The sequence below is a fragment of the Saccopteryx leptura genome, chromosome 4, assembly GCF_036850995.1.
Source record: "Saccopteryx leptura isolate mSacLep1 chromosome 4, mSacLep1_pri_phased_curated, whole genome shotgun sequence".
In the NCBI taxonomy this organism is placed as follows: domain Eukaryota; kingdom Metazoa; phylum Chordata; class Mammalia; order Chiroptera; family Emballonuridae; genus Saccopteryx; species Saccopteryx leptura.
This window is the reverse complement of record NC_089506.1, coordinates 62,121,912-62,148,658: the sequence shown is the minus strand read 5'-3', so window position 1 is coordinate 62,148,658 and position 26,747 is coordinate 62,121,912. Positions and strand designations below refer to the sequence as shown.

At 36.0% G+C, this 26,747-nt stretch overlaps 1 pseudogene; it reads right to left on the bottom strand.

The window, feature by feature from the left end:
• Positions 1–9,305: 9,305 nt before the first annotated feature.
• On the bottom strand, positions 9,306–25,636 carry LOC136404162 (small ribosomal subunit protein eS8 pseudogene; annotated as a pseudogene).
• Between the last annotated feature and the right edge of the window lie 1,111 nt (positions 25,637–26,747).

The window sequence follows — 26,747 nt, the reverse complement described above, 5'->3', positions numbered from 1 at the left end:
CAAGATGAATGAGTTTCAAATTCTCATTTGAAAGCTGCTATCCTGCTGATCACAGTTACTTCAAGATTGATCCCTCAACCCTTCTTTAGATGAAAGCTTTTCTTTTTTTCTTTTTCTTTTTCTTTCCCCTCCAGATCCTACTACAGTAATTCAAATTTGTTGCCCTCCTCAGCGCTCCAATAGTACCACATAGGGACTTCAGCCACAGCACACTTCTTTGTACTATAATTACCTGTTTAATTATGGAACAGGATAACTGTTCTCACATTCTTTTTTAAATGAGAAAGACTACCCACTGTTTCAGACTAGTCTTGCTGAAAGTAACCTAGAGCAAATCTGGTGATTTTGGTGTCTAAACTTTATGAAGCATTGGATAAATAGTATATGGAGCCTTGTGGATTTAAAAACAAAGCAAAACAAACAAACAAACAAACAAATAAAGAACAAACAAAAACTGGAGTGTTGCCTTGAATTGCTACACTAGATCCAATGTTAGAACAACACAATGTGGAAAAATGGTGGACTGTCTAATCTTCTTTGGTGGTTGGGGTACTCTGAGAAGGTAAGAAGTGCTTGCTAATTTCCATGTGATACTTAGCCTTATATGATGCTGAAAAACTTTTGAGAATCAGTGATTTATCAGGTAATAACTGAACATGAGGAAAGCTCTGAAAAATATCTAATTTAACCCATTCTTATAAACACTGGGGATTCTGGGCAGCTCCTGACCAGCTGGGCACCCCAGCAGCAGAGGACAGGTTTATCTTCTTCTCTGTAAAGGACTAGGCCTAGAAAATGTAAACCCTTTGATGATGAGAAGTAATGATAAACCCCTGGTTCTCTTAGCCTGGCATCGAAAGCCATATTCCCATATCCTATATCAACTGATTCAATTTTTTTGGATTAGCTGTGACAGGATATCTTCAGAGCTAAATATTGTATTTTTTTTAATCTGTGGAGAAGCATGAAGGATTAGTGGAAAATCAAGATCATTATCAATTTGTCTCTATATAGTCAAGCAGGGCTAAGAGATGGCGTTTGCCAGTTACTACTTCAACATGAGAAGACTTTGATGATTTATTTTTGCTACCCCTGTATTACAAATGCCCAGGCAATGTGGAAATTAATAATTGTATATTTTGCCTGACCAGGCGGTGACGCAGTGGATAGAGCGTCGGAATGGGATGCGGAGGACCCACGTTCAAGACCCCGAGGTCGCCAGCTTGAGCGTAGGCTCATCTGGTTTGAGCCAAAGCTCACCAGCTTGGACCCAAGGTCGCTGGCTCAAGCAAGGGGTTACTCAGTCTGCTGAAGGCCCACAGTCACATATGAGAGAGCAATCAATGAACAACAAAGGTGTCGCAACGAAAAACTGATGATTGATGCTTCTCATCTCTCTCCGTTCCTGTCTGTCTGTCTCTATCTATCCCTCTCTCTGACTCTCTCTCTGTCCCTGTAAAATAATAATAATAATAATAATAATAATAATAATTGTATATTTAATAAGGAAAACAGGAAGAAACATAGCATTTTCCCTTTGATGGTAAACTCAGATGGATATAGCTCTAAGTAATTGTAATAGCTAATTGTTTGTGGTTTTTGTAGCACTGTGCTAGTAATGTTATAGATATTATTTCATTTAACACTTAAACATCTCTGAAGTAGGTACTGTTATTTTGTTCAAAACTAATATTAGATACTAAACAATATGGCTACCATCATACAATTAATAATTGACAAAATCAGTATTGAATAAGGATTAAAATACAAGTAGTTCAATTATAAATATTCTACTCTTAATCTTAGATATACATTTTTTTTACCCTGTCAAAAGCAATAGGTTGAAAAAACTCTTTTAAATGAATTATTTATGAATTAAAATTTCCATCACTGTAATTCTTTAAGTATAAAACACTTGTATTTCCTCAAAGATAAACTATATTTTATACACATAATAAAGGTGACCTAGATAGTTAACATTAAAATTTCACCATTGATTTAGAACTAACTATAATTTTTGAAATCATATTTAGTAAATTCAATAATCTATTTTTAATTTTATATCAGTAATTTTGAAAGAGACACTATGACTATAAACTGTGTGATTCAAAATTTCATCTAAGCAGTGTGAATAAACAAACATTTGAGTTTCTTGAAATAGTACAATGTTATTTAACTTGTTCCATACTTTCTTATTTTCTAAGCCACACAAGAAAAAAAGAAGAATCGCACAAATAAAATTGCACAATAGCATAGAATTTTACCTTGAGTTGAATCAGAAAAATAAAATATTATTTGTATAAGGTCTAATAGATGTTTTATACCCACCTCCATCCCAACTTCATACCCCTTGTCTCATCCTCTTTTATCTCGTGTATCTAATACATAGTTACATAAAGTAGAGGGACCTTATAGAAAGAAGTCAACCAATTGCTATAATGATATCTTTCAGTATTTTCAGAAAGAAATGTATCACACTGTGTTTTCAATTATAAGTCATCATGGAAATTATATGATAACTAAAAATAATAATCCTGAATGATATAAAGAAAAATTAGTTGGAAATGAACAGTTTTTTTCCCCCCACAGTTTCTCTTTTTTTCTCTCTGTCCTTCCTGTTTCTCCTTTAAAAAACACTGTCTCCTGAATGTGCTTGCAGACACTATCCACTTACTCTCTTGAGAGGCTCAGGTTTAGTTGAGGAGAAAGCCATTTAAGCAAATAAATTGCAAAAAGGTAAAAGGTTTTACATAAACAAAATATTACACAGTGGACTTTCATTGTATTTCCCAGTATTTAGAATAAAGAGATGGATGATAAATCAGTGTTTTTTGACAACTAGACACAAAATAATAAGGTACAATTTTCATTTAAAATGACTCATTTGTGCTTGACCAGGCAGTGGTGCAGCGGATAGAGCATAGGCATGGGATGCTGATAACCCAGGATCAAAACCCTGAGGCCACCAGCTTGAGCGTGGGGTGGCTGGTTTGAGTGTGAGATCATAAACGTGACCCTACAGTCCCTGGCTTGAGCCCAAGGTTGCTAGCTTGAAGCCCCAGTTTGCTGGCTTGAGCAAGGGGTCATTGGTTCAACTGGAGCTGCCCAGTCAAGGCACATGTGAAAAAGTAATCACTGAACAACTAAGGTGCTGCAACTATGACTTGATGCTTCTTATCTCTCTCCCTTCCGGTCTGTCTGTCCCTATCTGTGTCTCTGTCTGTCTCTCTCTCTCTCTCTTGCAAAATAAATAAAATAAAATAAAATGATCCATTTGAATTGTTGTATTCTGGATTTTATAATCAAAGAACAAGATGTCATCACTTTTTTAATTAGAATCAAATTATTAGGCAAATCAAAAGACAAGGTTATTTAGTTCCTTTCACATTAAAATTCATGTCATATTTTCTTATTTAATGATTATTGAGAAAATTTCATAATGCTAAATAAATTCCACTGACATATGCACTCTACATTTATGATAATATTTTTTTCTAAAATATTTAGAAGTGATGTAATGAAGTAATTGGCTGTTTTCTCTAAATTTTAGTTCTTTTAAAGTACTTAACATCAAAATATTTATAGCAAATTAGTAAAGACTAACTCTAAGTAGGGTCAGTGTAATAATCAGTTCTGTATATTTCCCATTACACTAGACCAAGAGCAGAGAGTTTTGATTTTTAGATTCCTATTGACACGATACCATATTATTAGAACCAAAAAGTGGGCAGTTAAACAACAGAAATTAATTGTCTCACGGTTCTCAAAGCCTGAAATCAAGGTATTGACAGGGTCTCTGAGGAGGATCTGTTCTAAGCCTTTCTCCTTGGCTTTTAGATGGCTGTCTTCAGTTCACATGGAGTTCTTTTGTATGTGCCTATGTACAAATTCCCCCCCCCCTTTTTAAGGACACCAGTCATATTTGATTAGGGCCCATTCTATTGACCTGTTAACTAATTACATCTACAATAGTCCTATTTCCAAATAAGGTTATTTTCTGAAGTATTAGGATTTAATATTTCAAGACATTAATTTTTTAGGGGAAACACTCTTCAACCGATAACACTATAAAATGTGTATATTTCAGTCCTTCCTTTTAAAAATATGGGAATAAGCTCAGAATGATGTCATCATCTTTGGATCTTTGGTTTCTCCTTAATATATGCCAATATGTAAGCACTTTTTTACAGACAGAATTTCCTGTTTAACATCTGCAAATGATTATAAGGTGTATTATTTTTTTAATCCCCCTTGTATTCACCTAGGTACTAGTAATTAGTACCTGATGATTTCATATGTGATACAGTACCCAAAGGGTTTTGTCTTGCTATATTTTATTTCTGGATATTGGGGAAAGGGAATGTAGTTATTGTGGGTTAATGTGGGTTATAGTGCGTGTGTTAATTGGACATATTACTTTTCAATTAGTTTGTCCCCTGGAGATAATTTCAAGTGTTTTTTCATTCTTAAAGTATTGTATATGACATATTTTGCTTTTCTTCATCCCATCTACTCCCAAAATCAGGTATTACAGACTAGAAAATGTGAAGTATAAAACAATAATTCTCATTATAGATTAAGCCTCTTTTCAGGCCATCCGAGTTGTAGTGGTATTTTTACTATCTTGAATTTATCAGACAAGTAGTAGAAACTCTGATCTTTGGCAAAGAATCTTACAGAGTAGAAATTAAAGGTATAAAAGGGTCAGTGAAAGAGATCAGAGGCTACAATGGATGCAGGGCATAAAACAGATTATAGCTCTTTCTCCTTTTGATTTGACTGGCTGAGAAAGTCAGATTTTCATAGTATGACTGATGCTGTAGTCATCTTTCTTCTTTCTCTCAGTGTATGAACCTTCTTAAAATTATGTTTATAATTGTATTGAATATTTTTAATTTATTTTATTTTCTTCTTTTTGTTTTTCAGTTCAATGTCTTTCTTGATCCCCCTTTTTCACTATAACTCAGCTCTTTTATATATTGTAAATTTTCAGAAAGTAGTCTTTATTACAACTCAATTAAGCTAAAATTAGGACAAAGTAAAAAATTAAAAAAAAATTTCAGGCTCTTCAGTGTAGTGTGTACGTTTTATCCTGAACTACATTCAATGTTTCTAAACACATAGGCTCTTTGCCTGAAATCTCATGTAATCTCAGAGCTGAAAGCATGCACATCATCAACATAGAGTGATATGGACTCATATCCTTCTGTTTTAGAGCCTGTCAGAGATGAGATTGATAATTTATATACATCCACTAGTTATTTTACTATGAGAAAATAGTAAAATAGATATCAGTTCTGTTATCTGCAACATGAGGATAATAATAACTACCTACCTCATACGTTTGCTCCAGGGTTACTAGAGATGACAAATGCAAACTACCTTAAGTATTGTTTTCTTAAATGATTATTAAGATCATCAACATTATTGTGCACACAAAACTTTTGAAAATTGTTATTTCCATCTTCCTAATACAAACTGGCTAAAAACATTACCTTTAGCAATAATCCCTTTTATACCATTTTCAGACATATAAATTTGTTTGGAAAATTTTATTTTTACCCCAAAGGCCAGATCTTAGGTCTTTTTCTTAAAAACCTTGTCACTGAGAAAGCATTAATTCCAGGGGTTCAATTTACACATCCATAAAATAGGAATAATAATCATGCCTACCAGGACTACTATGATTAGTTTTGAGAGTAAGTTGTAATTCATAAAGCATAATATACCATAGATGTTTCATGCATTGATTGTCAGTTTTGCAAGAATATGGGCCACTATATCATGTTATCAAAGAGAGTTAAAAGGACAGATGCAGCCAGATATAACCAGAAATACTGAGAAAATGTAATTGCCTATGTAACTAGCCAGCTTAAATGAATAAGTCAACCCACCAATCACTGAGATTTTCATCAGGTGTTAATCCAGTAGGATTGACTCAGTTTAGCATTATAATTCAAGCCATGTGTGGTTATTTGTATAATTATGAACATTTCAAGGTTAATTCCTCTAAAATGACATTTAATCTTTAATATTATTTTTTAAATATATAAATGATTTCCAAATAAATAGTGCACACGTTTGAGGCTTGTCTCACTTTGCATATCAGTCTTGGGACCTTGAGTCACTGATGTATATATACATTAATCATATAAATATAACTATGATTAATATATATATATGATTATGAGGTTATTTCATTTAAAAATGAATACTCTTTCTTTTTAAAATATTCAATAGCATATCAAGTCATTTTTTATTACAGGCTGAGAATTTGGATAACATACTCTCTTTCCTAAAACTGGGAAATGAAAACTGCTTACTGAATAGAAGTGTTATTAAATATGTCTTTTATTTCTATAGATATATTTTCAACTGTAGTTTGTAAAATTATTCAACAGTTCCAAAGTCACATTTCTAAGGCATTTACATACTCAGTAATCCATGGATTGATGCAGGAATTAAGTCCAGAAATATCTGGTAAATAGTTTTGAAAAATGATTATATATTTACACTGATTTTGTTAACATGGGTAACACGTTTTCTTGAGAAAGAATAAAGATTTCTGGGTTTTTAGAAAAAGTATGAAAAATTGATTCAAACATAGTTCATTTCTGATATGTAGTGTAGACTCTCTGAGAATCAAGGAGATTTCAGAAAGAAAAATGTGTCACTCATAAGTGTCAATCTGGGACTCTGAAGACCCAGGTTCAAAACCCCAACCAAGGTCAGTGGCTTGAGCGCAGGCTCACCAGCTTGAGCACAGGGTCCCTTGCTTGAGCATGGGATCATAGACTTGACCCCCATGGTCACTGGCTTGAACCCAAAGGTTGCTGGCCTGAAGCCCAAGATCTGTGATTTAAGCCAGGGATCACTGGCTCAGCTGGAGTCTCCAGTCAAAGGACATATGAGACAGCAATCATTGAACAACTAAAGTGCTGCAACTATGAATAGTTGCTTCTCATCTCTCTCCTTTCCTGTCTGTCTTCCCTGGGTGTCTCTCTCTTTCTTGCTTTCTACCCTTCCCTAAAAAAAAAAAAAAAAAAAAGGAAAGATAAGAACATGACTTAGGGGATATCAATAAAAGAGATGTATTTTTAGATGGATAATAAAATTAGGTCAGTTCATTGGTTAATTGCTTTTCTTTTGAAAGGTCTTTTGAGAGAGTTTAATATAATAGTTATTTTAAGAATAAAATATCTTTCTTTTCCCATTCTCAGATTTGATCATTAGAATTTTTAGTATCAAGGGAAACTTAAACCATATTACACTTTGAGTCAGCTTAATTATATGAATAAATTATTTATAACAAAGAATTCACATGTTTCTAGACATAATAATTGTCAACTTAATGAATTTCCTATACAAGATGGTTTTGAAAATACGTTATTTTCTATTACTTTCTTTTGTTTTACAATGGTCTGTATTAGATTATTCATAGAATAAAGAGGTCCAACAACAGAACAAATTGTTCTGAAATTGACCATAACATGCTAGATGACATGCTGAAAGAGAATATTAATCTTCTACTGAAATTGTTAAAAATAATCATAGGTGCTAACCATAGGAAGGCAAATGTAAGTGAGTACCTTCTCAGAAATAATATATGTATAATATTTTTATTTATAATTTAGTTTTAGAAAATGTCTACGGTGAAAATTTATATTGTGATAATACATTATAATAAAGTAAAATATTGAAAATGAAAAAATCTACCTACAATATATGTACTACAGTTACAAAATTGTAACACATATATATTTAGTAATTCCGGTATAAGTAGTTCATCACCTCTGGTATTTAATCAACATGCGGCAGGGACTCTGCTTTGTCCTCCGTTGTATATTCAATGTGCAATAAATAGTAATTGCTAAACATCATTCCAATTGTTATAAAATTGAACAAAAACCAATAGAACATGAAATACAAACAAGTTCACTGTTAAACTATTTGGTCATATTAATTAAAACTGTAATAAACTTTCTTTTTTAGAAACAGACATCATGTTTTATAATATATATGTACATATATATTACCTATCTATTTTAATTTTAGCTATATTTTAATACCTGATAAATGCATTTGGAATAAAACCAAGATTAATTAATGACCTTAGGTATTGCTGCTTTTTTGTTATATCACTTTTTTGGGGGAGGGGGGCTCTTGTTACTCCTCCACTAGTAGATAATAGAAGATAACATTGATATTTTTATTCTAAAGGTGGCTTCTCTACTTATTTGTGTCTTTTCAATGGCAGATATTTTATACTGCCTGAATAAGAATGAATTGTTCTTGGAATCAATGAGTTCTTTTTCCTGGAACTATCAAAAAAAAAAACTAGGAAATACGTAAGTATGTCCCGGGTCTATGTAGAGAGGATTCAGACATCAAATATAAAATAGTATAGAAAAGGGCTTTTCGAATGGTGTTCTATGAAGTTTTAAGGATTCTTTTTGGTAACCAAGGGTCCCCTTTGGAAAGGAAGGAAGACTCAAGTAGACAGAGCTTCAGGGCCTACATGTAAGTTTTGAACAGGGCAAATTGACTTTATCCTGAAGAAAGTAGTATATTGTTACTTAAGCTTTAATGGCCACTGTATTAAAGATTCTCTGAGGTCCTTTTTAACTTTCAAGTTCCATAATTCCATAGATACACCAAATAAAGGTGTCATTTGGTTGCATACCTGATCTGTTATGTCTCCCCTCTTTGAGTATACATTTCATTCCCTGCAGGAGTATTTTATTACCTCTCTCCTACAAACTGTAAAAAATGTAAGGCTTGATAACACTGTGAATTTAGAAGTATTTTTGAGAATATCTACTTGGCTATATTCAAGAACATTAAAAGTTTGTACAGTATACTATGTATAAGAATAAGTTACCTTAAAATGCATATAATCTATAGTAGAACAGAAATACATTTGCATATATTTGACAATGAAGAAAAATATATCCTAAAATGGTTAAATAAGAAATTAATAAGGGTAAAATGATTATACAATGCATATTATTAAGATACTTTGTGAAATTGTTGTGCATTTTTTATGGTTTCTTTTTGAACAATCTTAAAATTATAGAGAAGTCTCAAGTACAACAGGGATTGATTTTTTTTTTTCTAAAACATTTGAGTATACATTGAGAATCTATTGCCCTTTCATCACAAACTTCAAAACTCTTTAAATAAATTAATAAATAAATATACATCATTATTACAGTAGCTCAGAGAGGAGGGAGGGAGATTTATTTGCCTTTTCAGCCCTTGATTTTCCTCAAACATGTACCACCTCCCTGTCTTCTGGCACATAGTCATCTACATATAAGAAGCTTGTCGGGCCAGAACTGCTGCTCTCGAAAACTGCTGATTTTGTCATTCTTTATCCTTTCATCAAATCTTTCCTCAATTTTCTTAGATTGTTTTTTGTTTAAAATCTCTTCCTCCTCAGGAGTCATCTTGGCCTCCTTCTTGCTGCCCAGGGTCAGTGCTTAGTGGGACTCATACAGCTGTCGGTATTGTGTGCTGTAGATAAGCACACTGCAGTTCTTTAAGATGGTCTTGGAGAAAACCAGTTGGTTGTTGGATGCATCGCAGACATCAATAACCCCAGTTTTGTGCACACAACACTCAGTGTCTCAGGAGAGGTTGCCCACATCCAGCCTTAAGGCTTGGTGCTTCTTGTTGCCTCTCTGTATGCACACTGTCTGAATGTGATGAGGTCTATCTCAGTGTTGGCAACACGGCACTCCAGTTCATATTTTTTGCTTCTTATGGTGGGGCTTTCTTTTACTCCTGGTCTTGGGGTGCTTGTGCCAATTGTTCAGTGAGATAGATGCCAATGGCTCAGCACTGCCTGGAAGGAGGTCAGAATTATTTAATGTGTAACTAAGTACCCACTCCCACATAACCACAATATCAGTCAACTCTGAAAATTAACATTAGTACATTGTATCCATTTTATTCTTAAATCTTACCCATGTTATCAATTATCCTTATAGTGTTCTTTGTAGCAAGTTAGATTTACTTGTGACCCTAGTATCTTCAAACTAGAATAAATTCCCACTGTTTACTTGACTGACATAATCTTCAGGCTTTTAGTATATAAGAAAGTTATTTTGGAGAGTGTGCCTCAATCTAAGTCTGTCTGATGCTTCTTTATGATTACCTACACAGGATATTCATTCATCTTTGCCAGAAATATCACAGAAGCTGTTTTCAGTTATTTTTGTGTCTTATTAGATAGCATATGATTTCTAACACTGATGATGATCACTTTGATCAGCTGATGATGGTGGTGTCTGCCAGTGTTCTCTGTTTCCTTTAGCAATAAAGTGTTTTATAAACAAATACATGGAAACATTGGAAGTAGTCAAGTTGCTTTCTCATCAAAGTTTTGACTTACTCAATTATGTATTCATATCAATATGAGCTCATAATCTTTTATTTTATCAGTGAGTTAAAATCAAATAATATTTACCTGGCCAGGGGGAGAACCTCTTTAAGTTATTTTTTTTAAAACCTAATCATCTTTGGTAAGTTTCCTGTTCAGGTTCCAACACTCACACCTGGTACACCACTCTCATTCTCTGTGCCTCCTTATATTTGACCTATTAGTATGCATGCCTTCATTGCTGTGTGCCACTTAATAGTTTTAGACCAGTCATTTTTAACCTTTTTCATCTCATGGCACAAATACTCCAATTACTACAATTCTGCAGCACTCCAAAAAATATAATTTTGCTGATCTGACAAAAAAATAGGTATAATTTTTATTTATTTGCACAGGACTTTGTTGTGTTGGCCGTTGTCATTTCCTCCTTTGACACTCTAAGGGAAAAGACGTCAGTGCCCCTAACTAAAGAGTCAAGTGTGGTAAGTTTTAAAAATTCTTGCAGCACACTAGAGTGCTGTCACATACCAGTTGAAAATCACTTGGTTAGAGTAGCAAAGGGAAGAGGAAGAGAAAAAATGTTCTTATTTTTATTATTAAAATGATAATTTTTGTTAATTTAGAAAGTAAAATACGTTTTAAAGGGTTTTCAGATGTTTCAAACACTCTCTAAGGAAACAGTGAATGTGATGGTAGTGGTGGTCATGTATGGGTAGGTGTGTGCATTTTTTTCACCAAAGAAGGGAAAGCATGTTACAATTACAAATATTCTCTTATTAGAATTTATAGACAATAAAAATTGAAAATAGTTACAAGAAAACATGTCTAGGAAAATCTGAAATATTAGCTATATATCTACTGTTTCTTAGACAATGGAACCATATTTCCACTCAAAGTCTAAAAACATCAGAATCATGTCTAAGCTCTCTCCCTTCTGATCTTCTACAAAATTCTGTTGGTTTCATGTTTGCAATATTTTTAATATTTTTTTAAATTTTCATTAACTTTTCATGTTTTTTTTTGAGCCTTGACTCTTTCCCTTAATCTGCTACAATGCAGCAAAACTCATCCTTCTACTACAATTTTTATGCCTTTATTTTACATTATGCTGCCAAATTGATTGCTTTCTGCTCTCCATTGCCAAGAAAATAAAGATATCCAACTACAACTAGAAATTCTTTTCTAATCTACTATTTTAATATTTTCTTTCCCACTCTTCTTTCAAAATCAGTCACTCCAGCTAAAGTAAAGCTTGTTATTTCGGAAACACTTGGATGCCCAGGTCAGGACTTTGTCATCTTGTGTTTTCATACATGGCATTCTTTTATGATAACCATTTTCTTAGCTCTTCCCTAATATTTAAAGTCTTGGTCAAATGCAACCTCCTTTATGAAATGTTACATAACTTCCCTTGAGTGAAAGTTCATTCAGCTATTTTTTTTTTAGCAAGACAGACAAAGAGACAAAGAGAGGGACAGACAGACAGGAAGGGAGAGAGATGAGAAGCATCTGTTCTTAGTTGTGGCACCTTAGTTGTTCGTTGATCACTTTCTCATATGCACCTTGACCAGGAGGCTCCAGCCAAGCCAGAGATCCCTTGCTTAAACAAGCAACGTTGGGCTCAAGCCAGTGACCTTTGGGCTCAAGGCAGAAACCAGGGGCTCTATGATCCTACACTCAAGCCAGTGACTTGGCGCTCAAGCTGGATGAGCTCATGCAGTCAACCTCAGGGTTTTGAACCTGGGTCCTCTGCATCCCAAGCTGACACTCTATCCATTGTGCCACCACCTGATCAGGCCATTCAGCTACTTTCTAACAGAATGGTTTGCATTATTTTCCACTATATATTTTTTTTAATTTTTTTATTTATCAAGCACATAATATCTACATTGTACTGAACAGTAATCTCAGTGCTTTACAAATAAAATACTAATTTTCAAAACAACCCTATGAGATAAATACTTTGTTAATCTAATTTTAAAGATTAGAAATCTAATCCATGAGTATTTAAACAATTTAACATACATAGTTTGACTCTTAAAGCCATATATTTAAATTTTATGTTGTGTGTGTCTGATGTTACACATATGTAATTTTACTTCTTTTATAAGAATATAAAGGGAAAACCTATGTATGACTATTTCTCCAGAGAATCTATCTAGCTCATGACATTGTATTTACAAGGCATCCTATAAGTATTTGTTTAATATAAAAGCACTAACATTTATTGAGTATATGTTATGGAGTAATACCATTACTATATATGTTGCATTTTCCAGTTTATTTAATCCTTCAGTAACCTATACTATATGTACTAGTATAACATTTTAAAAACTGAGAAAATTATCTCAGTAAGTCTCAAGTTATTTATTTATTTTCTACCTGCATCTAGAAGTACAGATGGGGAATATGTGATCTTAAAGTCATTTCACAGTTTGAATAGATTATATCAGTTCAGAAGAGCAACAGCACAGACATGTAAATTGGGCAATGTTACCTTTATTTATAAATGGGGAAATTGCAGTTCAGAGAGGTTAGCTATATTGCCCAAGATTACAGATTTATAATAAGCACATCTTGGATTTTAACTCATTATTTTTGACTCTCAAATCTCAGCCATTTTGCCCCCATCAACTCCCACATTTGCTCCAAAAGAGAAGAATAAACACATGAAGGAAGAAATTGTGCTATCACATACCCTTCTCAAGCTAGCTTGTGGGAGACTAAGACGAGAGCATGAGAAATGTATTAGCAATCAGGAAAAACATCCCACCATGTTCACATGATAAAAATGTGGTCTCGGCCCAGGCCGGTTGGCTCAGTGGTAGAGCATCGGCCTGGCGTGCAGAAGTCCTGAGTTCGATTCCCGGCCAGGGCACACAGGAGAAGCGCCCATCTGCTTCTCCACCCCTTCCCCTCTCCTTCCTCTCTGTCTCTCTCTTCCCTTCCCGCAGTGAGGCTCCATTGGAGCAAAGATGGCCCAGGCGCTGGGGATGGCTCCTTGGCCTCTGCCCCAGGCGCTAGAGTGGCTCTGGTCGCGACAGAGCGACGCCCCGGAGGGGCAGAGCATCACCCCCTGGTGGGCAGAGCGTCGCCCCCTGGTGGGCGTGCCGGGTGGATCCCGGTCGGGCGCATGCGGGAGTCTGTCTGTCTCGCCCCGTTTCCAGCTTCAGAAAAATATATATTAAAAAAAAAAAAAAAAAAGTGGTCTCTACAGAGTTCAAAACTTCAAAACTATCTTGCCTCCTCCTGTTAAACATCAAGTCAATAATAAATAGGCAAGTGGCTGATTTCTGTGAGGAAGGTGAACATTTTTTTACACCACTGAATATATTAGTAATTTTAAAGCAGTAAAAATAAATTATTCTAAAATAATAAAAGAAGTAGCAATGATGATGTGATTGATTGTCATCTAATTTCTCAAAATTTTATCTTACAAGAAAATCTAATTTGTGAACAAAGAATACCTCTATATTTCCTCAAAGAGAGTCTTTGGAAAAAGAACAACTCTACCTAGTTGTTTTTCTTAATTTATGTATTGACTTGAGAGAGAGAGAGAGAGGGAGAGAGAAACCTCGATCTATTCCTGTATGTGCGCTGATGGCAGATGGAATATGCAACATTTGTGTATCCAGATGACACTCTAACCAACCGAGCTCTCTGGCCAGGTCTCAATCTAATTTGTAAAAAATAATAATGCATTAAATTAAGCAATGAGGCCAAAAACAAGGGACTGAAGTTATAAACTTTATAAGCTTTATATCTATCATAAAATGCTAAAATTAAAGTTATGGTTTAGGGATCAACATTTTACAAGTATTAATATAATTTAACACTTCATCAAGAGTAGTTATGTGTTTTATATATTCTACCCAAAATCAGAGGTTTTTAACACACTCCATTAAAAACCACTTTTTATCGAAGTAAACCGCAGTGAGGAGGTATAAGTGGCTAGAAGCAGTTGTTTCATATTATATCTCCAGTAGAACCCAGAATTGACATTAAACTTTTATCTATAGATCCACTAAAACAACAACAAAAACCTTGAATAATCTAACTGTTGCATCTAACATAGGTGCTTCTATCCCATGCTTTTTGACCCATTTTACATAATGAAAATATTTCCTTATCTTTTGTTGCCAAAGCATATTTTATTATTTTTATGTCACATTGTGCATGAATGCATGAGAAAAAAATGTACATAATTTTACAATTTCAAAAATAAAATATCTGACCATTTAAAAATCTTCATAGACATAGTTAAAATGCATTTTAAAAAGATTCCTTCACTTTATATTCTAATCAAGTGCATAACAGACCTCATTTTTAATACCTTCAGCATTATTTCATAAGATATAAAACATTTTTACTTTTGAAGATCTATTGGGAGAACAATTACATCTCAATATAATTTTAAATTCTATTCCTTGGATTATGAATAAGTGAATTAGCTTAAATATTTTTTAAAATGTTTATCAAATTATAATATATATCTTTCTTAGGGAGTTTGCATGTATATAGAGTATTCACTCTTCTTTTGGATTACTTGTCTTTATTATTTTTCAAAACACTGTAATAATTTCTAAATACTTCTATTTCAAATTTATGTCCTTTTGTTTACTTTTCAATTTTTATAAAAGACAAACATATTTAGAGTAAGAAGTAATGATTTTCTCTTTTCCATTCTGATATTTAATCTCTGTAATCATTGCTTTTCTCATATTGTGGTACTGAGTTAATTCATGACTACATTTGCTTATGAAAACAATGCAAAATCAGCACACTTTATAGAACAATTTTGAATACCTAGGGCTTCCAACTTTTCAGTAAATTTGTCAGGCATTTTTGGTGGACAATGTACACTTTCAACACTGACTAAATTATTTTATGTCAGTTTTGTAGTCAGATGAAGTACTGACTCTGTTGATATATATATAAAGAAATAAATATATATTTGTATAATAAATATATTATATATTTATATATCATATAATACATTTTATATAGTATATTTATATAGTAATTATTATATATTATATAGTAAATATATTATTTACTTACTTACTTATTTATTTATTTATTTATTAAATGAGAGGCAGGAAGGCAGACAGACTCCCACATGCACCCTGACCAGGGTCCACTGGCAAGCCCCCTACAATGCGATATTCTGTCCATCTGGGACCACTGCTTTGATGCTTGGCAACCAAGCTATTTTAGCGCTGAGGTGAAGTCATGAAGCCATCCTCATTGCCTGGGTTTAACTTGCTTGAACCTTTTAACCATGGTTGAAGGAAGGAGAGTGAGAGAATGGGGGGGGGGGTGGAGAAGGAAAAGGTACCTGCTGGCAATCGAACGTGAGACTTCCTCAGGCCCAGCCAACACTCTACTGCTGAGCCAACTGGCCAGGGTCTTGCATCTGTTGATATTTTAGCACCTAGGATATCTCATATATTTTTATAAACTCATAATATTTCTAAAACCTTTTGCAGCAAACAGCATATGCTAAAGCTATTATAAAAAATCTGACTGAGATGATAATTTTACTCTCAAACATGATTTAAGTCTTTTATAAAGGATATATTCTGCATAAAATAATATAACCAATGAAGCCTCTTTTTGGATAATTTCACTTTCAAGGTGATCTCATGTTATAGGCCCTGATGAAAGATATTTTAGAGTGGTGGCCTTGTCAGTGTTGTTTTTTCTGTATCAGTGACATAAAATAGTGTCTAAATGTTTGATTAAAAAATAGACCATCAAGGCACAGTCTGAATACTAGTTAATATTTACTATTCCATATCTAATGTCTTCTTTTCTTGTTAACAAAGTGAAAGCGATATTACCCTAATAGAAGTTTAAGGACATTATTCTGGATGTTACATTTTGGAAAGTTAAAAGAATAAGTGATTACAAAATGAAAATGCAATAAGTATAAGAGAGTCTAACTTTACAAAATATTTTACATGACTAGATTTAAGTACAGATAATTGAAATTATTATTAATGTAACTTCTAATACTTAAACAATATAGCACTATTTAATATATATTTTTTAATTTCCTTAGAGGAAATTGAGGTTAAGTAATGAAGTTGGGATATTTTATGTAAATTCAAGATTTTTAAGAAAGACTATGTAAAAAGTCTGTCCTGTCATTTAATGTAAAAATCAATGGCTTCTTCACAATGCTGAGTTTCTCTTATTTACCTTTCCTAATATTTCTTGGAAGTCTTGTGCCTTAACAAAATTCTGATAATAGGTTATAATATAATCCCCAAATTAGGTAGTAGCCAGTTGGCTCAGTGGTAAAGCATCGGCCCTGCATGTGGATGTCCTAGGTTTGATTCCGGGTTAGGGCACACAGGAGAAGTGACCATCTGCTTCTCCAATCTCACTCTCTATCTCACTCTCTCTTTTCCCCTCCTGCAGCTATGGCTCAATTAGTTCGAGTGCATTGGCCCCAGGCGTTGAGGATGTCCCTGTGAAGTCTCCGCCTCTGGTGCTAAAATAGCTCAGTTGTGAGCATGGCCCCATATGGGCAGAGCACTGGCCCCAGACGGGAGTCTCCAGGTGAATCTCAGTCAGGGCACATGCAGCAGTCTGGCTATCTACCCTCCTCTTACTTGGAAAAGAAGAGAACAAACAAACAAAACATTTTTTGTTATTAATGATTAAATTTGTTAAGTAACTGTCCAAACTTGTAAACACGATATAAATTATAAATACAATAGAGTATTTCTGGTAATAACATAACAATTTCAAAAGTAATAATATGTGAGAAATATAATTAAACTTATTATCATTTTATTATAGTCTTTCTTTTCACCATGTTTGATGTGAGGTAAACCTTAAGGAAATAGTGAATGATCACATGTATAGATGAAAAAGTATTTCAACTGAAAGGGGCAAGGGGCTACCTGAAAAATAAGATATTTCCACTGTAGCTGATAAATAGCATGAACCTGAAAGCCAGAAAATAAACTAGCTTGGTTGCTAAGGGAAACTCTAAATGCTACTACTTCAAGCGTGACATTGTATTAGAAGATTCATGTCTTTGTGTCTGCTATTTATCCATCTGCAAGTGATTAAGATGATGCTATTTTAAGTCAGGTGTTCACATAACTGTCAGGAATCGTAAGTTGTGGAGCAGAGAAATGTAAGCATTTGTGTTTAAATCCTATACCTTATGTGATGCCCAAGGCAGAGAAGTGAAAGACAGTGAAGGCTAGAGGCATGAAGAAATGTGGGTCTCTTATCAAGTGCAGTGTTGCCCTTGTCAAACAAGGCTTGCATTTGCTAGAATGTAACAGAATATCTATCCGTTTTGGTGGAAACACAGTTGCTGTACAATGGAAAATTACCTGAAATTAACTTGACAAATTTGTTTTGCAGTTCTTTGCCCTGTTACCATATATAAGGTTTGCAAAGTAAGTTACAGATGTGAAAATAAATCAGGTTAAAGTTTCAACAAAAAGTGTATAAAGATGCCTTTAATTTGTACAGGTATTGTTATGACTACTAAACTTTTGTGATGTTTGGCCAGATACTATTTCATATTATTTTTACGATTTATATCAGAAAATATTCCTTGGCATGTAAGTGTTTATAAATATAGTTTTATTTTTTCTAGCTTTATTGAGTTAAAAATAAAAATTGTATATATGTGTAAGTCATACAATTCCATGTTTTATATGTGTATATGTATACATTGTGAAATGGTCAGCATTCCCAGCACTTCATATAGTTTTCTTTTTTTGTTTTTGTAGTAAAGACACTTATGGTTTTCTTTCTTAGTAAATTTCAAGTATACACTCCAGAATAACTAAGTATGGTTATAAAGCTGTACATTAGATCCCCAGAATTTATTCATCTTGCATAAATGCAACTTTGTATCCTTTAATCAGGGTATCTTCTCATTTCCCCCAGACCCTGGCAGCCATTACTTTACTGTCTGCTTCAAAGAGTTTGACACTTTCAGATACCACCTGTAAGAAAGATGATGCTATGACTGTAATTGTAAAACCCAAGCATCTAATGTTGTTCTTACTAAAACTGTGATGTTGCTTGTTCATTTCCCCCAAGTCAAGTCTTCAACTATCCCTATTTATCAACCCTACAGGATGTAAAAAGAAGTGTTGCAGAATTGGGCTCCTGAAACCTGTATAATTATGTTAACTAGTATCACCCCAATAAATTCAATATAAAAATTTAAAATAAAAAGAAAGTTGTGATGTTAATCTCTGCTGAAAGAAAACGACTACCGATTTCATTTATCTAATAAATTCATGGTTATTGGAAAAAAGAAAAGTCCCATTATAATTTTGACATCTGGTATTTTCTATTCGTAGAAGAGGTATTGAGGTTGCACAATGGCGAGGTATTTGCCTGGAGGCTGTGCTTTCTGTTCCATTACTAGAATGTGAATTAATTTGAAATCAGGGCCTCTTTTCATCTTTGTTTCCCTAGCACAATACTGCAAGTCAAAGCTTTTAGACAATATATTTTAATTTATAGTGCTTCTGATGCATTAACTATAATGTAGACCTTAAAATTTATAAAAAATAACTCCTCATTCACTATAATCTAAAACACTTCCTAACTTTTAAAGCAAAATGATATAAGGACTGTGGAAAGGGAAAAACAGCCTAGACCTTGTATGTATTGTAAATTAACTTAACATCAAGGCAATCACTTGCTTTGCACCTGCAAACAGCTAAGTTGCCAGCAGACCACTGAGCACAGGTGTTATGTACCCAATTCACCTGAGATCCCTAAGCAGAATAAATGGCTAAATTTACTTCTCCATAAAGCCTCTGAGTGGATCTTTATGAATCTCTTGACAGAGTGAACTTTTCTATTCCCTATAAGTAGTTAGGTCCAAGTTCAGTCCTGCTGCTTGTGCCAATGTGATATAAAAAAGTCTTTGGTATTACTTGGTACAATAAAATCAATGGATCTATCCTCAGAAAGCTGATGCAAAAGAATTATATAATAATGTTCTGTACCTATTAATAAAAGAGGTGGCTATATCTGGCTCCAGTGAGACATAGTGAATTGATTTTCTTTAACAAGCTCAGCAGGCAACTCTGTGCTTAAAACAATGAAACAAATGCTTATGTTAGAACAAAGGTTAGCAGGGGTAATTTTAAAACATGTGGCTTCTCATGAACTACTCTCAGATTCTTTTTGAATAGGTCTGTTTGGGGAACCAGAAATTTTCATATTTGACAGACCTAGATCCCCAAGTATTTCTGATGAAGTTAACTAAAGGTTGAATTTCTTATTAGAAGTAAGGTTTACTGAGGTAGTGTATACACAATTAAAACTTACCGTCTTTAGGAGCAGTATAACTACAACATTAGTAATGTGGAGAACAGTTTCTTTACCCTTAAGCCTTACTACCTGCCTTTTTGTATTCAATGCCTCTTCCTGCCCTGAACATCTGACAACCCATCATTTGTTTTCTTTCACTACACTTTTGCATTTATCAGAATGGCACATAAAAAGCCATAGAATGTAAAAACTAAGGGCTCTTCATTTATCAATATGCTATTAAAATTCATCTGTGTTGTCGCATCTATCAGCAATTTATTATTTTTTAATGCACGGTAATATTTCACTTTATGGGTGTACAACTCTTTCTTAATTCATTAACAAATATATGCAAATTTAAGTTTTTATGAGAGTTTGACAGTTGTAGCTAGTTTTACAAGTAAGTCTGTGTGGACATGTGTCTGCATTTCTCTTGGAATTGTTGGGTCATATAGTGAAAAGCAGAAACTATGGGCTGAATCAAAAACATGAGGCTACTTTGTCCCAAAAGGAAAGTTTATTTCAAAAGTGCCTGGGTGCAAGCAGGCAGAAACCAGGAAAGGGTGTCAGCCCCAAGCTGTGGGAGGAAACATTAGATATAGGTTTGGCTGTGGGTACTTGCTGGCATGGGGTTGGGTGCACCTGGACATACTCAGATTGGTGTATCGTAGTTTGTGGCCTTGGTTACTGACTTGAAGATGATCAGAAGGAGGGGGACTCAGCTGCAGAAACACAAGTTCTTATGTAGCACAGACCTAATCAGCATGGTCCTTTCTGGTGTCCATGGTAAATCTTAAAGACAGCCAAGAGATCAGGAATCTCCCAGAAACAGCTGGGACCTGGCATCTCTGGGCCTGTAGTGAGGCTTTCACAAACAACTATTGTGATTTAAATTCCCCTACTGGTCAGGTCTCTCTAACATAACTTTCCCTGACATTCCTACAAGGTAAACTTTTTGCAACATTTTATTTTTATTTATTTATTTATTTTTATTTTTTTTAATAATTTTATTTTTTTAATGGGGTGACATCAATAAATCAGGATACATATATTCAAAGATAACAAGTCCAGGTTATCTTGTCGTTCAATTATGCTGCATACCCACCACCCAAAGTCAGATTGTCCTCTGTCACCTTCTATCTTGTTTTCTTTGTGCCCCTCCCCACCCCCTTTCCTTCTCCCATTCCCCCCTCCCCCCCGTAACCACCACACTCTTATCAATGTCTCTTAGTTTCACTATTATGTCCCACCTACATATGGAATAATACAGTTCCTGGTTTTTTCTGATTTACTTATTTCGCTTCGTATCATGTTATCAAGATCCCACCATTTTGCTGTAAATGTTCCGATGTCATCATTTCTTATGGCTGAGCAACATTTTAAACTAAAGGCCAGAAAGCTATTAAAAGAGAGAATAGCAAGCAAATTAACTATAACCTCACAGTGGGGGGGGTGAGAATGTTCTGTTTTGGGCCCTAGTGGGAAGTTGGGTGAAGGGAATTTGAGTTTTAAAGGGGTTCTGGATTTAAAAGAGCACTGAATCCAAGCCTAACATATAATAGTATGTTTAATGTTACAAGAAAGGGCCCAACTTCTTTCCAAAGTGTTTGTTGCCATTTGACATTCCCACCAACAATGTATGATAAGTCAATTTGCTTTATACACTTGCCAGAACATGATATTATTGATCATTTTCTCTTTAGCCATTCCAGTGAACATGTAGGGGTATTTCATTATGTTTTATTTTTATTTTTTATTTAATTATTTATTTATTTATTTATTTATTTATTTATTTATTTTGGAGAGAGGAGAGAGAGTGAGAGAGAGGAAGGAGGAGGAGCAGGAAGCATCAACTCCCATATGTGCCTTTACCAGACAAGGGTTTTGAACTGGCAACCTCAGCTTTCCAGGTCAACGCTTTATCCACTGCACCATCATTATGTTTTTATTTGCATTTCCCTGTTGACTAATGATGATGAGGGTCTTTACACGTTCTCACTGAAAAATGAAATATCTTCTTTAGTGGTGTCCATTCAAATTTATATTTTATTAGTAAAAAATTGGGTTGTATATTTTGTGTTGCATTCTATAATTTTTTATATATTATGGATAAATTCTTTAAGATAAATATGCTTTAAAATTGTTTTATGAAGTCTATGTTTTGTATTTTTATTTTAAAATGTTTTTCACAAAGAGGTTTTAATTTTGATAAAGGATAATTTGTAAAGTTTATGAAGGTTAATATATAAGCTCATAGTTTTAGCCTATTTCAAGTAAACTTTTGTATATGGTACAAAATAAAAGTCAGTTCATGATTTTTATCTATAGGTGTCTGCTTCTTTTATCACTGTCAAAACAATAGTCTTGTCATTTTTCATCAAGAATTAAGTGACCATATGTAATGCTTGTGGTTATGGCCAGGCAGGTTCTTATTTAATTCAGGCAGACAGTAGAGGAACTGTGGAGCTGGAAAGCATCTGACCATACCTGTTTATCGGAGGCTCATAAAGATATGTGAGCAGATAAACAAAGAAAAACCTGCTTTTCACAGTGAAGGGCAAAGTATCAGGAAGACTGCACCTCACAGTGGTGAAAGAGCGATCTGGGAGAATCACCCCTGAGCAGAGACAGATTTAATTCTGGGTGCACTGGGTGCGCACCCTGGGTCCTGATTTCTGAAGGGCCCTGCAAAACCCCAACTTTACACTTTTTTTTTCTAATGACAGGGACCCAATATTTTTTTCTTTGCCCAGGGCCTCAACCGACCTTATACCTCATCTGCCCATGTGAGAAACCACCTGTAGCCTTACATAGACTATACACATGTGACAGTGCCACCTGCTCATGCACTAGTCAGGCAAAGTGTTTGCAGCCAGTAAACCAGCGAGCAAGCCTAACACAGCTGTTTTCCCCACATTTCACCCTTTTAGGGTTGATCACCTCACAATGTTTGCAACAAATATCTTCTGCAATGGTCCCTGTGTAACGAGTGAGGTACATGGCATAAACGTAAACAGTACAGACTACAGCAACAGGATGACAGAAGTACAAGCTCTGGGCATAACGACAGAATGGTCAGTGGCACTAAGAGGCCAATCTTTCCCTTCTGGAAGGATATAGGCCAGAGTTTGTCCACAGAAAGCACAGTAGCTGGTATCAAAGGCTGCCCTGGGTGGGCATATCAAACTTTATAGGCCTGTACACCAGGATCTGCTGGTTCCATGTATAATAAAATGGGAGAACTCATTATTGGCCATAAAGAAATTACAAAGATGCCCATGATAATGCTGTCTCCCTGAGCACTCATGGGATAATACACTTCTACCTTAGGTGGCCAGGTGTTGGATGCCCAAGGTGCCAACAGGGTCACCCGTCATAGGTGGAGGGCCTGCACAGTCCAGGGCCATGTCCATTGAAGCTATTGGCCTTTAAGGGGGGCTGTTGGGGCAGGCAGGAGCATGTTGCTCTGCTTTCCAAAGCCCAGCTTGAGTAAAGTGTCCTTGATGCATATCAACAACTGGATGGGATCAGCTGCCTAGTGCAGGAGGGCCTCCACTGGAGCTGAGCTCCCCCGTTGAGGTCTCTCACTCAAAATCTGAAGTACTTCCACAAGCGGTGTGTCTATCCAGTAAGGGAGCCAGTGCCTCCCCCAGGTCTTGAATCCATTGCTTCTTCATAGAACCAGTTAAACGGGTACCACTGTCACTTTCAAGGACCAGTGCCACCTATACACAGCATTCAAGCAGTCCAGAGCCTGTATGACTGCCCTCTGGTCTGGGTTACAGGCAGGGAAGGCAACAAGCAGACTGGTGGCAGTATCTTCCAGGTGACTGCATACTGGTACTGTTTGACTTTGGTAAGCATCCAATGATGTCTATCTGCCACTATGTCAGTGGAACACGACCTCTCTGAATCTGTCCAGATGACACTAGTTGTCTCCGTGGGTGCTACTTAGAACATGTTGCACATTGATTGCAAGCTGCAAGTACCACAAGCAAGTTTCATACCTTAACCACAGCCCACATAGTTTTCTGTCCCACATGGAGTAGACACGGGTAGAACCACTGCACTATATCACCTGTGGTGCAGTCTCCAACCATTGCACCCTTGCCAAGGAGACTGCCTCATCATTCTCAGGATGGGCTATAGGGCCATAACCTGTGACATGATATACTGTCACCTGCTTCTGGTGTCCTATTTTCCATAGGTCCTGCCACATGGCCTACCCTCATAGCGGATGGTGCATTACTATCCACTGGTTAATATGCCAAGTAGCAATCTAAAGGATCAGTCCACAATAGACAGGCCAGCTGTCAGTGCAAATCACCAGAGGTGAAGGTTCATTATAGGCAACTAGCTATACGGTTCTTAATTCTGCCCATTGGCTACTTTGGCCTTTACCTGTGTTCATCTAAATAGTCTCAGTGGCTGGAAGAAAGGCTATGGCCATCCACTTGGCAGGTTGGCTTCTGTTAGAACCATCAGTAGTATACCAGGCATCCTCAGGGATGGGCATTCGCCCTTCCTGGTAGGGACTGACTTCAGTTTCTGCCCTTATGAGCACCAGCTGCAACTGACTCTAACTAGACCCAGACTTCCAGTTCTGCCCTCAACAAGCTGGTACTAAGAGTACAGTGTTGTTGCAAGTATGTACTCCACTTGTCCAGGGTGGAGGTTTGGGCCATACCATTGGTGATTTGGTTGCCCAGTCTCTCACCTATCCTGCAATAAAGTATACTGTCTTGACTGTAGCTGAACTTGTGGTTGTAATACTCTCAGTGACTAGGAGGGCAGCATATACAGCTGCCAACTATTTCTTCACTAATGAGTAAAGGGCTTTAGTGCCTTTCCACAATTGGGACCAAAACCCAATAAATTGCCATAGGCACTCTATTTCCACAAGCCCCATCCAAACCCCTCAGAGATTACGTAGACATCAAGCTCACAAGGCCTGGCAAGAGAAAACACATTTCAGGCCTGTGCCACCTTGACAGTTCTCTTAGTTGCTGCAAATGCATCTTGGGCCTGCTCAGTCCAATCCCAGAGAACCTCTGGATTTTCATAGAGGAGGGAACATTCTGCACCTGTATCCACCAAAGCCAACACCAGTAATTTTTAATTCCACATGGGGCTTCCCGCCCATCCCTGTTAGATGGGTCCTTTGGCCTTCCCCCTATTCAAACTGGAACAATGAATTTTGGGGGATCCTCCTCTCCCTCAGCTGCCTAAGTCAGATAATCTTGTAACCATGCCACCAATACACCAACCATTTTACTGGTAGCTGCTGGGGTCATTAGTCTCAGTGGTTGGAACCTTTGTTCTGGTTTAAGCTGCCGCCAAAGCTCCAAAAGAACTTTATTAGACTTGGCATCTAATTTCTCCCTATCTGCCCAGCTGCAATCAGATCTATCCACATCTGTGTTTGGGTAACCTTTACAGGCCTGTTTCTCTTGTTAGTTGTGTTAGGGTGGGGGCAACACAGGCAGCAGTTATGCTTCTATGCTGTCTCCAGCTCTGCCAAATCTGCTACTATCTGTGTAACCATGTTGATGGACTATCTCACATAGGAGCTCAAGATAGCCACTGGTGACCCAAAAAGGGCTGTTGGGTACTACAGAGAATAAGGTTTCTCATACCTGCCATAAACAGTTCCTCATCTGGTCGACAGGCCTTCAGGTAGAAAGCAGCATTCTTTATACCTAGGTTCCAAAGGATCTTGGGGAGCTTATTATAGGACTGCCACCAACTCACTGATCCCAGCAAGTCCCCTGCATTCTGCCAGACTATATAAATGGCAGTCATCACTTGTTCTAATATGATATGATTTCCTGGGTTGTCATGGCAATTCTGAAGATGTTGCCTCAGAAAGAAGAGTATTGTAATGGTGGCCAATTTCTCTATTTCTTTTCCGGAGAGTATGATGCCTTCTATCCCATGTTCCATAACTGCAGCAACCAGGCTGCCAGGCGCTCAGTGGGGTTTTGCCTGAATTGCACCCCTAACTCCATCAGCTCTGCCTGGGAGTATGGCTGGACCACAGAGTGCTCCACTATCTGTGGAGGAGACTATATCTGCCCCTGATCGACTCTTGGCTACTAGGTTTTTACTTTCTGGGCAACCACCATCTGGGCTCTGAGTCTAAGGATGGCAGTTTCAGCCCTAACCTCCTCCTCAGAAGAGGTGGAGTTGGAAATACCTGTTCCCACCAACTCAAGAGTCAATCTGCCAGCACACATGCTGCTCTGTATTGAGCGGCTGCTTTGGTCCCTGCAGCTCCCAGCTCTCAGCCTGAAGCTAAAGCTCAAGCTCTTGAACCCACAGTTGTTTCTCTAACAACTGTTGTTTCTAGTTTGGTTTTCTTTTTTCAAAATTCTTTTGGTTTTCTCAATACTTTGTATTTGCATACAAATTATAAAATCAATTTGTTAATTATTCTAAGTAAAATGGCCCAACCAGGTGGTGGAACAGTGGATGGAACATTGGCCCGGGATGTAAAAGACCCAGGTTTGAAACCTAGACATGACCCCGTGGTCATTGCATTTAGTCCAAAAGTCATTGGTTTGAAGCCCACAGTCACCAGCTTGATCACTAGGTTGCTGGCTTGAGCAAGGTGTCGCTGGCTTCACTGGTGTCCCCCATCAAGGCACATATGGGAAAACAATCAATGAACAACTAAGGAGTTGCAACAAAGAATTGATGCTTCTCATCTCTCTCCCTTCCTGTCTGTCTCTCTATTTGTCCCTCTCTCTGTTTCTCTGTCTCTATTTCTCACTAAGAAAACAATGGCCATTCAAAAAAAAAAAAGTCTTTCAATCCATGAACATAAATATATCTCTCCATTTATTTATAACTTCTTAAGTTTTGTCTGCAAAATTTTTAATTTTTAGTTTAAAGGTTTTGTATTTTGTTTTATATTTTTAGTGTTTTACTTATTTTATTTTTTTTTATTTTTTCTGTATTTTTCTGAAGCTGGAAATGGGGAGAGCCAGTCAGACAGACTCCCGCATGCGCCCCACCGGGATCCACCTGGCACACCCACCAGGGGGCGACGCTC